General features: G+C 36.5%; 1 protein-coding gene across 1 annotated transcript in view; it reads right to left on the bottom strand.

Moving 5' to 3' along the window:
* The window catches only part of LOC150088739 (tectonic-2-like), a 351,050-nt gene that overhangs the window by 50,537 nt on the left and 286,225 nt on the right, over positions 1-14,288 (bottom strand). The window lies entirely within an intron of this gene.

Raw genomic sequence — 14,288 nt, 5'->3', positions numbered from 1 at the left:
TCGTGACCACGATGCCATCGCAAACACTTTACTCTCACTACTAATGAATAACTGAGCCCATCGACTTGGCGCGGCGGCTACTATGCACGTATGAACATGTCTCAACATGCAGCAACAAGCAGCTTCCTGTGATTCATTGTTGCGTCATATTGCAAAACTTTCCTAGTACCCTTTGTATCACATCAGCCACCAGACTACAAATCGTGGTTACTTCCGAATCGAAGGAAAGTGGATTAAATATATATTTTTTGTTTAATACTCTTTTTAAGGAACCTTAACCCATTGTTATCGATAGTTTTACCATTGGTTCTTTTAAAGGAGTGATTTCAAGTACGTCAAGCGCCTATTAGCTCTGAGAATCCGTCCATCCATATAACAACACGATTCCCAACCAAATTTTAAGTTTGGCTTTAAAAAAAAAAATTTGTTGAGTAATTTCAAATTTCCTTTAAATAAGTGAAGTAAAAATGTGATTTTTTTTAAATACATATATCAAGTTTTCTGTATATACCAGCGTTATCAAATAAAATAATCCAACTAAATAAATAAATAATCCTGTTTTACAATATAACAAAACATTTTATTAAAACGAACACAGAATTTTAATTAAACTGTTACAGAATGTGCTGACCCTTTCTTTTTACACACGTTTATACCTTTTACAATATTTTAAAACATACTTTACACTTTTACACACACGTTTATACCTTTTACAAGACGTTTTATAACACACTTTACATTCTTTCCGGTCTATACTGGTGGGTTTTCATAGCCGATTTTGACTATTATGTGGAATGAAAAACGGTGGAGACCCACTCGCCTTCCGTTTGAGATTCTTTAATTACAGTCTTTTACAACATTTTATAACACACTTTACATCTTTTACAACACACTATATACACGTTTATACCTTTTAAACGCCCTTGTGGATAGCACAGTTTTTGATATAACCACCGTCCTCCCAGCACCAGGCGGAAAAGACCTGAGTTCGAATCCCGTAAACGATGCGAGAAATTTTTATGGGTCTATTTCAAAAAGTGGCTGAGTTAGTCGGTCTCAAGCGAGCGTAGCATGGTTTCCACCTCCTGGAAACCGTTTTTTTCGTCCAGCAAACCGACCATATAACACATGCAATTAACAGGCATTATGTACGACGCAACATAGCCTAAGTTGCTGATGCGCCTAAAACCCTACACAGCAACCTTTTACAACACACTTTATACATTTTACAACACTTTATACACGTTAATAAAGCGCTGTAAATATTCTTGTTCGTGAATAGATATTGATCTTTATACGAGAAAGGCATAAACATGTATAAACTCATTTCAGTTTGATATAATTCTAAGAATAATTGTATTCAATGTTCTGCTTACACAAAAAATGGCCCAATTTTTGTGTAAGCCAAAAAAAAGTGGGCCATACCCTTCGGCAAGATTTTTACTAGTGTTAAATACATTTCACAAGTCTTCATCATTCGAAATCCAGTCTATCAAAACTTAACAAAAACTGAATCCATCCTTTCCATATCTTCTGTGAAAAGTCGGAGTATTTATAACTAGTAAAGCATGATTTGTAAACGTTACCAGCCCTATTTGTTAAATTTTACTGTGAAGGAAGTCGCTCTTCAGAAATTGGCCTACCTGAACTAACGTTTAAACAAACAAGCAGTCACTACAAATATTTATTCCACATACAAACACCTGATGCCATATGAATACTACACAGATATGGATGATTTGGTTTCTGGTCTAAACGGATGTGTTTTCACAGCCGATTTTTCCTATAAAGCGTGAAGAAAAACCCAGGGCGCTGCCCTAATCTCCTTCCTTCTGAGATTTCTTAACTACAGCCTCGACTGAAGAAGGGGGACCTTTAAGCACATTTCCAGTCTCTGACGGAATTCGAACTCAGACTTCTAAATATGTGACAGTTGGTGAAACCATACCGTGACGCCCTTGTGGGTAGCACAGTTGGTAGGATCGTCGTCCTCCCCATACCGGGTGTAAAAGACCTGAGTTCGAGTCTCGTCGACAATGTGAGGAATTTTTATGGGCATTTTTCAAACGTGGCTGAGTTAGTCTGTCTAAGGCGAAGGGAGCATGGTTTTTTCTCCAGGAAACTCGAGATTTTCGTCCACACACATGCAATTTACAGTCACTTTACACGGAGCAAAATGACTTTAATTGCTAATGCCCTAAAACCCAACAACGACAATACACCATCACAGAGGGCGATTTCGTTTCTCTGAAACACATAACACATTTCCACTTAACTCGCTGTGTTGTACACCTTGTGGTAAACGTGTCTTCAAGTGACAATTTCAGTTACCGCTTCCATTATTATTATTTTTGTATCAGATATATTGTAGTCTGATCACAATATATTTATACACTGAGTGATCACTGAATTATGATCACCCGTATGAAAACTGAATGCGACCCGTTGACCACGTGAGATACGAGAGTGCGGAGTTAGCCGACCTACGTAGCATAGATAAGGTGTCAGTGGTTCAGTATATAGTAAAATTCTGAGCGTAATGGGTAAAAGGAAGGATTTATCGGACTTTGATAAAGGACAGATTTTGGGTGCTCGACGAGCTGGTGCCTCGATTTCCCAAACGGCTGAACTGGTGGGGGTGTTCGAGAGTCGCCATAGTTAAAGTGTACCAGGACTGGAGTCAAAATGGTCAAACAACAACCCGACGGCAAAACTGCAAAGGTCAGCGAAAGATTGATGTCAGAAGTGAGCGCCGGGTCCGATGACTCGTACAGGCGCAGCAATGTTCAAGAGTTGACTATCCAATACAACATGGGCTAACCCATGTTGTATTGGGTCACGTTATTTACTCCACACCGTGGATGGTCGTGTACGGATTTGGCATCAACAACATGAGGCTCTTCATCCAACATGCATGGTATCAAAAGTGCAGGCCGGTGGAGGCGGTTGTATGGTATGGGGCATGTTTCACTGGCAAGAACTTGGACTCCTGGTGAATATGGAACAACGTATCAGTGGTCTCCACTATCGTCAACTGCTTGCTGGCTGTGTACACCCCGCTACGTTACACTTTTTCCCGAATTGCGATGGTGTCTTCCAAGATGAAAATGCGCCGAGCCATCGGGCACTTGTTGTGCAGGAATGGTTTGAGAAGCACAGTTCTGACTTTCAGCATATCGATTGGCCTCCGAACTCCCCCGATATCCCATAGAGCACTTGTGGGACACTATGGAAAGGCATATCAGGCGTCTGGATACACCAATCACCTCCATATCTGAACTGCTGACCGCATTACCTACAACTTGGTTGTCCATACCTCCCTAACGCCTTCGACATCTTATTGAATCAACCCCACGTTGGATAGCTGCTGTACTGAGGGCAAAAGGTGGACCTACGAAGTATTAGGTAGGTGGTCTTAATTCAGTGATCACTCAGTGTATTTAGAACTCTATACCTCTTTTGTGACAGCAAGCTCGTTAGTCTTAGGTCCCTCATAATTTCAATCGTCTCTAGTTACATGAACTGCTAATGGAGAGACTGTTTCCTATCAGAAGAAAGAGGAATTTCCCAACATGTAGTTCCTGTGTAACCGTAACACTGAATCTTCTGGTTGGTACAAAACACACTTCGCTAACTCTTCACAGTCAAGAATAAACTGTTTCACGTTTCGCACTTTATGCTAAATACCTTCATTACGTGAAAAGAGTGCTACAAGAGTATGACCAATGTCTGCAGGCTTAGAACTTTTTGTACTCAATCCAAAAGCATGTATGCTCGACAAACAACGGAAAACAGACAATAAAATTGTATCCTGACGTCTAAAATAATGATGCAAGGACACGGTGGTAACACAAGTAGGTATACCAGAAACAAGAAAAAAATTGAAAATAGTAATGAGATGCATTCTCGAAATCTATGCCGTGCGCATTTCTTATTTTATTATTTATTCATTTATTTTTTCCTTTCATTTTCTTCTTTGGTTAATCCTCAATGTTTATTTATAAAGGATTTCATATAACTTATTTATTATGTCCATTCTGAGACTGATGATGGTCGACAAACTTAAATATCGTAAAATATTCAACAATTTTGAAAGTTTCAAATTTCTTGGTGATCGCTACAGAAAAGGTAGGGATGTTTAAAGTAGGCACCGTAGCAATTTTACTCGAGTTTCCGCGAGAAAAACAGTGCATCCAGACAACTCAACCAAAGAGTGAAAAAGTCTATAAAAGTTCCTTCTGTCCCTAAGGAAAGACTTTCTAAACTTTCGCCGTCGAAGAAAAAATCGGGCATGGATTTTTTCTACAAGGCGTGAACGAAGCAGCGACTCTGTCCACTGAACACAGAGAGAGAGAGAGAGAGAGAGAGAGAGAGAGAGAGAGAGAGAGAGAGAGAGAGAGCATAAGATTTTTTCCTCAATTTCTGAAGGATTTTTCGAATGCAGACTTGCAAATCACATCAGTTTTTTTTTTTTTTTTTTTTTTTTTCGTATTGATATTATGCCAGCATTCATAAATACTTTTATTGACCTTTAAATGAGTATTAGGACTTGCCATTAACTTTGCACAGGCAAGAAAATCGTCCCACGAATTGGTTCAAAAGACCAGTTCTAAATCGTCGAATTCCGAGCAATTAATCCTAAATGTGTAGAGAATAGTAACTAATACTAGCCTATCAAAATATTAGAGAATAAGATACCTCAAGAAGGGAGATCCTCCTGTTGAATCTAAATGGATTATTCCATCACTTAGTAATATGGGTATTAAGTAAACTCATTATTAAAATTAAAAGCTAACTAAACACCGAAACAGAAGTGCGCGTCGGGATATCGATAATGAATCTATGAAGCCACAATCGAATTTCGTCTCACACTATTTATCACCTCCACAACTCTTTTATATACTTCATTGCTCCATCAGACCATTCAGATAAAAATCATACTATATTTGAAAGGAGATGAATACGACCAGCATAACAGCTTGAACACTGAAGAATTTTCTTATTGCTTATCATAATGCTTCAAACACACTTAGTTGCAAGACAGGTAGCAAATGCACCTTCATGGTACCTCAGAACATTGTTTATAACCAGCCCAACTCAGTTACTTAATGAATTTAATTTACTTCACAAGTGAATAATTCTTCGCCAACACAAGATGACAAATGAACTATTGTTTATGTTCCATTTAACACTGATAAATTTGTTCCTAGCAGGTAGCTCGCTGGATACAATCACTGTCTCCTTCCCACACCGAGTGGCAAATTCCCGGATTCGAATCCCGTCAATGACACCAGGAATTTTTTCAAAACGTAGCTGAGTTAGTCAGTCTTTTTCTCCAGGAAATTCGAGTTTTTTTTTTTTTTGTTTGTTTTGTTTTTTTTTTTTATCCAGCAAACAGGCACAAATCGGCTACAGAATACAAGCGATTTACAGACATAATATACTATGTCTTATAGCCTTAGTTGCTTTGGAGCTTAATACAAACACCAATTTGTATACCATTCCAGTTTCAAGTTATTCACCTATGATCTGCTGTCATCAAGAAGCATCGTTCAAGTATTGTAATCTGTAAAAGAGTTTGTTGCAGTCACTAACTGTAAACACAAACAAGTGTCACAGACACAAGGGGAGGTTTTGACCAAATCTTTGCCATTAACTGGCATGAGAAATTAATGGCAAAGATCTAGCAACATCCATCCTTTTGATATTCGGGAATTTTATTTACAGAAACGAACCACACTCACTGTTTGAATATACCTTATGCTGAATATGCCGGTGGTACAAATTACAAAAAATATTTTGTGGAAAAAAAAAAACTTGACTTCTGGAAGATAAACTCATACAAATCTCTCGAGACCGAGTAATTCGACCACATTGTGAAAAAAGCCCATAAAATTCCTCTTGTCACTGACGGGATTCGAACACAGTTCATTTAATTTCTTTAAAAGTATGTCCATCGTGACTGGTTTTGTACTTTCCTTCTCAAATGTAAGAATACGGACTTAAGTTCGCTGCTGAAAAGCTGACACCCTTTATGGTCGGTCTATTCAAGTTAACACTTAGAACGTGCATTCGCATGTCGCAGGACTGCAGCCAAAAGTTCTCTACGTTGCCAGTAAATTATACTATACAGATCGATAGAAAAGTCTAGAAATTTTTATAAAGGAATTAAAAACAGTGGGAAACTAGACCAATTTATAACAAAGTATAAGGAATACCTAGTTACAAGAAATTTTTGGACACAGAAGAACACTGATTAAAAAGAAATACAAATAGTCCATTTGTATTTGTACGATGTGAACAAACGATGTGAACAAACGCCATTAAAAATTCCTCTCATCTAGACGGGACTGACTTTCACTTGGGTCTTTTCCACGAGCATTAGCAACTAAGGCCATATTGCTACGGAGATATGTAGTGGTCATTCCCTGACCTTTCCGCATCCTCTGCATTTGTTGGTCACGGGCTCGAACCCCGGTCTAATCAAGAAGCGTGTGCTACGCACTGCTGCTCCTGCCCACCTGGCTACGGAGGCGCCGAAGTAGTCACGTTTTAAAAAAGACCCATAAAAATTCCTCACGTCATCAACGGTACTCAAACTCGGGTCTTTCTTTTCCACCCGGTGTGTGAAGGACGGCAATTCTACCAACCCACGAGGGCAACAACTAGGGCACACGGGCAACGCAACTAGGGCTACCCACGAGGGCGACAACTAGGGCGACCAACCGTCCCGAATTTTGCCGGACATCCCGATTTTCGGCTCTCTATAGAGGCGTCCCGAAAGAACCCTAGGCATGGGACCCTAGGCCTTTTGTCTCGATTTATCACATAACGTAAAATAAATAATATAAATTTATAAAATAAATGTTAATATAAAAAATTAAATATAAAATTTCATATAAAAATATTAAAATTAAATTGGATTTTATTTTAGGAATTTTATCAGTCTAGTTTATACTAATGATTATTTATATTTAAAAATAATAGAAGGCTATGTTCTGTTGATTGCTTGATGTAGACCTTAATAATGAATAAACATTTTACTTACCTACCTACATGTATCTAATTTATTCAACCTACCTATTTTAAAAATTAATAGGTCAAGATATACCTATATATGTTTAATAACCAAGAAGGTACATGTACATACGTTAATATTACAAAGTATTTTGTAATCTGATGTACCAATGAAAAAAATCCTGATTTTTTAATGTCGATATCCCGAAATTGGCTGATCAAGAGTTGGTCACCCTAGCAACAACATCAGAGAAACGGTTTAAAGTACAGCAGCTGAAAGTGTGAAAATAGGTGTAATACAATAAAGTATCATTGCAGGAGATTACAAATGATGGTGATGATTGTAATCTCCTGCAATGACAGTTGTCGAAAAATTCAAAATCAATAAAAGGCACGATATCAATAATAGCAACTGCTCTTTTTCAAGATCAACAACAATCTTTTTCAAGAAAACCATACTTTACCTCTTCTTTCAATATAATATCCAAATAATATCTAAACTTTGGTATATTTCGAAATTTTGTATTAAGTAGGTTAGTTTTTTAGTTAGATTTCTGTGACGCTTGCGATACATTTTGAAACATATCACTTAATGAAGTTAAAGAAACTGGAGAGAAAGATAATACAGGAAACAAACCAAGTCACAAAGTTTTTAGGCAGGTACTTAAAGCAATTTAGTTTTTGAAAAGACAAAAAAATTAAATAAAAGAAAAAGAAACATTTGGAAAGTCCAAGAAACTAGAAATCAAACCACAATTATTTTACTTCATATATGAACATACAAAGTTTTTAACATACAAAACTTAATAAACTACTTCTTTAATCTTCAGCACAAGATTAAACCGCTACAGCCATGCGAATTATTTTACTAAAACGAAAGAATCACCAACAGCGAACCACATTGACCAGTAAGGCCACCAGAAATACACGGTGAGCAACGTTATTACACACTTCACTTGCAAGAAATTTTGTATAATTTTCATCGCAGACCAGGTTTATTCTGTTAGCTTTTTAAACAAGTTCACACTTGCTAAGGAATTGTGTCAAAACCATCTGTACAACCAAATTAGGTTTCCTTTCTACCAACTCCAGATAAATATGAAAAATTGCATCTTCTCGTGGCGTCTCCTCATCCTAAGTTAATTATGCTAATAAGTTAATTAACGTAGCCTTATGCTAATTGTTAATTAAGACACTTTGCACCATCGCCATTTTTTCCCCTGTTTACTGGGTGGTAAACATTTAATCGGACAAATGGATGGGGCATCCTAAAAGTCCTGATGTAACTAACTAATTGAATACGCAAATATAATGAGCTCTTAGAAAGAAATACGTCATAATTCTAAACAAGTAACACAAAACATCAACACTAGCGCGCTCCTACCGTCTACTTGTCGGATATGTTAGCCTAAGCAACCATTTCACAGTGAGAGAGATAACGTGAACGCGTTTAGCTTACCTTTTCAATATGGATGCAAAAATACTTCTATTTTGATAAAATCTATACAACACTAAACGAAATTGATTCTCCGATGAATAGGGGAGATGGCAAATCACCACAGAAAATTTTATGTTCTGAAACCAATTCTCTAAAGTTGGTGTATTGGAATTCAACAGCTTGAAATATATGTAATTGTCTGGAGTATATATATTTTTTTTAAATCCGAATTCGATAATTTTTTTTCATTAAACTAAAAGTACAGAATACACAGTAAGAAAATAAAAAAAAGTTTCATAAATTTAGAGAAAATATCCTGCTAATGATTTTGTTAGGTAAACAAAGAAGAATGCATCTAACTCGATGGTAATTTTCTTGATTACTTTATCTTGGCTTCAAAGATACCATCTTGTTCAAATCGAAGTCTTCGAATTCTTTAGAGATATTTTATAATTCAAGTGAGGTTTTAACCGCTGGGACTTCATCCAGTAAGTTCTTCTAGGAGTGTAGTCAGAGTCCGTTCATAAGTTCATCCAGGAGTGTAGTCAGAATATGGAACGGAAAAGAGAGGTGGGTCAGAAACCATGAAACCGGAAGAGTGGACAGGATGAGGACAGAAAGGCATTTTCAGAGGATGAAAAGATTCGAAATAATTTAATGTTAATTTTTTTCTGAAAAAATAAGAAAGCCAGAATAATTTTCAACAGTAATAACAAAAAAATCTTTATTAAAAAAAATAAAAAACTAGTTTGAATTCTAATTTATTTTGTTATTCTGTTAACAGTGTCATCATCAAGACAGTCCTAATTTCCTCGACTGTATTTTCACTGTTTCAGTATGACCCGCAGATGATGCATCAGAGCATGCAGTGGAATTCAAAATCATCGCCAAAGCCCAAAAAGTTTCGTTTACAGAAGTCCAGGATCAAGACGATGCTGATCATGTTTTTTTACAAACAGGGTGAGATTCACAAGGAATTTGTACCTGAACGGGAGAGAGTCAATGCTAATTTCTACTTACAAATGCTTCAAAGAAATTTGAAGTGCATTTCCCGGGTGAGGCCGCAATTTTGAGAGAAAGGCAGCTGGTTCTTGTTGCACGCTAACGCCTCCTCCGCTCATTCCACACTTCTTTGTGAAGACATTCCTCACGAAACGTAGTACTGTGCAGATCAATCATCCACCTTACTCTCCCGAACTAGCACCAGCGGACTTCCTTTTTTCGAAGGTGAAAACTGCTCTCAAAGGAAGAAGATTTAAGGATGTTGAGGACAAAAAGAAAAATATAACCACCGAACTGAACATCATCTTTTAGACGCTTTCACTGACTCTTTTCAGAAAACTTTAGAACGGTGTAATAAGTTCATTCAATCAGTTGGTGATTACTTTGAATAAAAGAAAACCCATTTTTGAGCTCCTTCACTTTGGTTATTTTTTATTGCACCAATCCGGGAACTTTATTAACACGCCTCGTACAGTATTTAAATATTCGTGCATCAGTAGATTATACATATACAGCACATTAATTAACTCCGAGCGTCCTTAAGACACATACACAACAACATGTATAAGAATAGCGAATCTTCTTCAATCTTCCCAAAGAATGCCATGCCAAGATCTATGACAACATGGACTCGACCTATGATTTAAGAATAAATCGCACATCTGCAATTAATTGTATCTTTTCTTGAAATAAACTTTGGGCAAATACAGACTGAAGATAAGTTTAATGAAGTGAAAACGTACGTTTCTATTCATAGAGAAGCTTTTGACTCCAACACACTATATGACAATGTAGGAATCTCATAACAGAGAGTAGCAAGTTGTCATGACTACAGCAGTGTATAGAAACGATCGTGCTTTGGGATTATGCCAATTAAATCGAGTCAACTCGATTGTAGTAGCATTTAAATGCATTTCAATTTCTGCAATTCTATGGAAGACTGGACAGGGAAAATTATATTAGATAATGGTTTGTAACCATAGAATTGCCAAGTGAAATTCCAAGTTAGTTATGCAGTGAGTGGATTATTCAGAGATAAGTTTCCCTAATGATAACTCATGGTAGAATCGCAACAGATGGGATGCAGTAACTTAAACAATGGAATTTTTAATCAAAAATCACTGGTTCGGAACTTCCATTCAATAAGAAATTCTAAAATCACCACATTTTACCTAACAGTGCCAAATTTAAACTGTGGTAACATCGAAGATACGTTCGTTACATATCTGAATCCACAAGATGCCACAAAACATATGTGATCCATTGTTAGCTGAGTGCTGTTATGAAACATGTAATTAATGAACTTCAAAGAAATTTTCAAACGGGTGAGGGGTGAACACGGGTGAGGGGTGAAATTAATCAAAACAACAGCAAACAGAAAAAAAAATTGAAGGCGTTGTCAGAGAAAAATTGTCAAGATTGGTGACACTGTTGGTCTCCGAGTTCCAAACATTCACCGTGCCTCGAACCGCGAATGTTTGGAACTGCTTACGACCGTGATGATTCCCATAACATGATTATGGTTTTCTCTCCCGGCAACTCGGGTTTTTCGTCCAGAAAACACAGAATCGTTTATAGGGAGCAATATGGCCTTAGTCTTTGATGCTCCTAAAACTCTACAACAATGATATCAGAGAAATTAGCCAACTTTACACCAGAAACCAGTTTAGCGTTTTGTGCAGAGAAACTGCTGCAGTTCAAGATGATTCTGGTTTATTTATTTATTTTTTTTTGTTTTTTTTTTGTTTTTTTTTTCGGAAAACGTGCAAGAAAAGAATCTATAACAAAAGATCAAGGATAAATACGTTCGTTGATTGATTTGTGGTTTGAATGCGCAATAGCACCATAATGCGCTAAGTCCATAGTTGAAACAATAAAAGGTATGAGCTATTAGGGAAAAAAAAGGAAAAATTTTGAAATATCAAGGTATAAAAGTACAAGCAGTACAAGTATAAAAGTAAAAGAACAACATTCAAGATGTACAAGCTAGTATCATAAGCACACTGAATAATCACCGGTTAGATACCGTAGTACGAGAGAATTAATTGCAAAAAAGGTAAAAACATCTGAAATATTATTTTCATCAATAAAAATCTGAATGAGTATAAAGGAAAAAGGCGTTTGGTTAAAAGCATAAACTTTACTCATTAAAAAACTGAGAGCAGGAATTAAAATTGCTAAACTGTTAGACTCACACTGTAGTATTAGTAATAGCAGTGGAAAATGATGCAAGAAAGTAAGATTACATAGCATCGGCCAAAAAAAAAAAAAAAAAATAATAATAATAATAAAATCCTACGTCACCTGTCCGACGCCTCTAATAATTTGTCTCCTTAAATTTATTCAAACTACTGTACTCACTTTCACAACACAATATGGAAGTTTGTTCCACTAATCAGCTGTCCTCCGGCTGAAAGCAAATTTCCGCACATCTAGCCTACAGCTATCTTTACTCAACCTAAATTTATGCCCCACCCCATCATATGCGTTGTCTGATCAAGAGGGCGGGTGCCATCAGCATTTTGCTCAATCCATTCAAAGCGTTACACACCACAATCAGATCTCCTCGCGGGTGCGTAGTTAGCAGTGGGCACTTCGCAGGTGCCCACTGCAATTTGCAGAACTGAAGCCTTCTGCTAAGAGCACCCTTTTGCTCTCACTAATCTCGTTACTCTTTTCTGCACCCGTTTACATTAGATCCAATACCCCACAGAAACAGCTGATGAGTACTATGGGACGATAATTAGTTGTAACTTTGGATCTTTACGTGGTTTGGGAAAGGCTAATTCAGCTGCAGTATGCCAAGAACCTTGGAATTGCTCATCCTGTTATACATGGACAGTAAACATTCCAGTTATACTGCTGAAGAATGTCAGGTCATATCATAGTGAGAGTAATCTCTCCAAGAGTGGGATCAGGAGAGCTCGTTCTGCAGTTCATCCAAGGGAAACGGCTTGTTATACGGTTCTTTCGTCTTCGGAAAAAGCTCATTCTTCGCTTTGCAGTTCTCTCATTCTAAGCTACAAAACTGAAGGTATAGAATGCTGTTGAAGAAACTTCAACAGCAACCTATCCCTATTGAATATTGCAGAACCTAAGTATTGCGTTTGCATTTAGGGAAGTTCTATGCCTATTATTTTCATAATTTTAGAGCATGCGATTCTACAAAACCATTAATTTCCAAAATAATTTTCGATAATGTTTAATACATTCACCACCAATACTTGGTGATTATATAAACTGACCAGTGAATACAAGAAATATTTAATATTTCTTGTACTTAAGTATCGGTAATTATACTGAATCACTGATCAACTTGCTTAACCTCTTTCCCTCGTGGGTAGCACAGTTGGTACGATCGCCGTCCACCCCACACCGAGTAGAAAAGACCTGAGTCCGAATCCCGTCAACGACGGGAGGAATTTTTACGGGCCTTTTTCACAACGTGGCTGAGTTAGTCGGTCTCAGGAGAGGGTAGCATGGTTTTTGATTCCGGAACCTTAGGTTTTTCGCCAAGCAAAACAGAAAATCGACCTCAGAACACATGCAATGATGTCGCTGATGCTTCTAAAACCCTACAACAACAACAGCTTAACCTCCTTAAATAATCCTGTTCTATGACTTCATTCATTTAATCCTTGCCATAATCTCCGAATAAAACTTGAACGATTATATATTAAATGTTTACCAATTCATAATAATAAATATTGTACGCCTTATTATTTATTATATTAAGCTGATATATGTTTTAATTTTTAATAAGAATAAATTTAAAAAATAACATCTCACGTATACAGTTCGAATATTTAAAGTACGTAAAGGCATTTTACTATCTCACAATATTTTAGTGGTCTTTTAGTAGAATATTGCAAGTATTATTAACTAGTGGCTCATTAAACAGTAATCGGTCACAAGCCCTAATTACATTTGTTTGCATATAATATTGTTACAAACTATAAAAGCATGAAGTACCTACTTAAAAAATCGCAATAGTCTATATAAAATGAGAAATAAAAGGAGGAAAATAAAATCATCGCAGCTTTTAGAAATAATGTATAAATATGACTACTTAAAATGCTCTCACCTCTCTCCAGCTTTAAAATTATGTAAAGTTTCTCCTTTCGTCCATCACTCGCAATTCTCTATATTTTGGAAAACATCAAAGTGCTTTCTTATGTTTTCTAGTTACGACGTTGAATATTTTCATTGATCTACAATATTAGATTTCGCGTGAAAGGGAAAATAAAGGAGAGAGAGAAAAAAAAAGAGGGTAGAGTAATGTGTAGTTGGCGTCCGATTACCAACTTCAATCAGGAATAAAATTATGCAAAGGCTAGCAGATCTGTCTCTACTGCAAAGAGCTGCCAAACTTTATAACCAGAAGTTTGAAGAGTTCATCTGAATAAAAATCAAGAAATTCATATTTAATGTATAGCGTGCTAAAAATAATAATATTCTAATTAACAATTGACAAATTGTTACTCATAAATGAATTAATTTCTGGAAGAACGAAAAGCACTTAAACTGTTATTATTTTAAGTGCTTTAAATTAAAATCGAAACAAACTGAAAAGAAACCTCTGAATTCAAAATGCTTATTTCTAATGATAGGCGTGAAATTAAAATATCGGCATTGTATCCACTCGCATGTAATTATTAATCAAGGTGGCCGATGATAACTACCAAAGGCTCCACTTTAATTATTAATTATTTTATGACACTAATATCCAGGAAGCAATCTTCATTACAGAAGGTTGATTAGAGTGGATCACGGATTCCATGACCCCATTATTGAAATTGGTGACTGTTAGACAAAACTCTTAAGCTGGTGT

This window comes from Mastigoproctus giganteus, chromosome 3 (genome assembly GCF_048544385.1).
Source record: "Mastigoproctus giganteus isolate SK-2022 chromosome 3, ASM4854438v1, whole genome shotgun sequence".
NCBI lineage: Eukaryota > Metazoa > Arthropoda > Arachnida > Uropygi > Thelyphonidae > Mastigoproctus > Mastigoproctus giganteus.
This window is presented reverse-complemented; position numbering and strand designations above follow the sequence as displayed.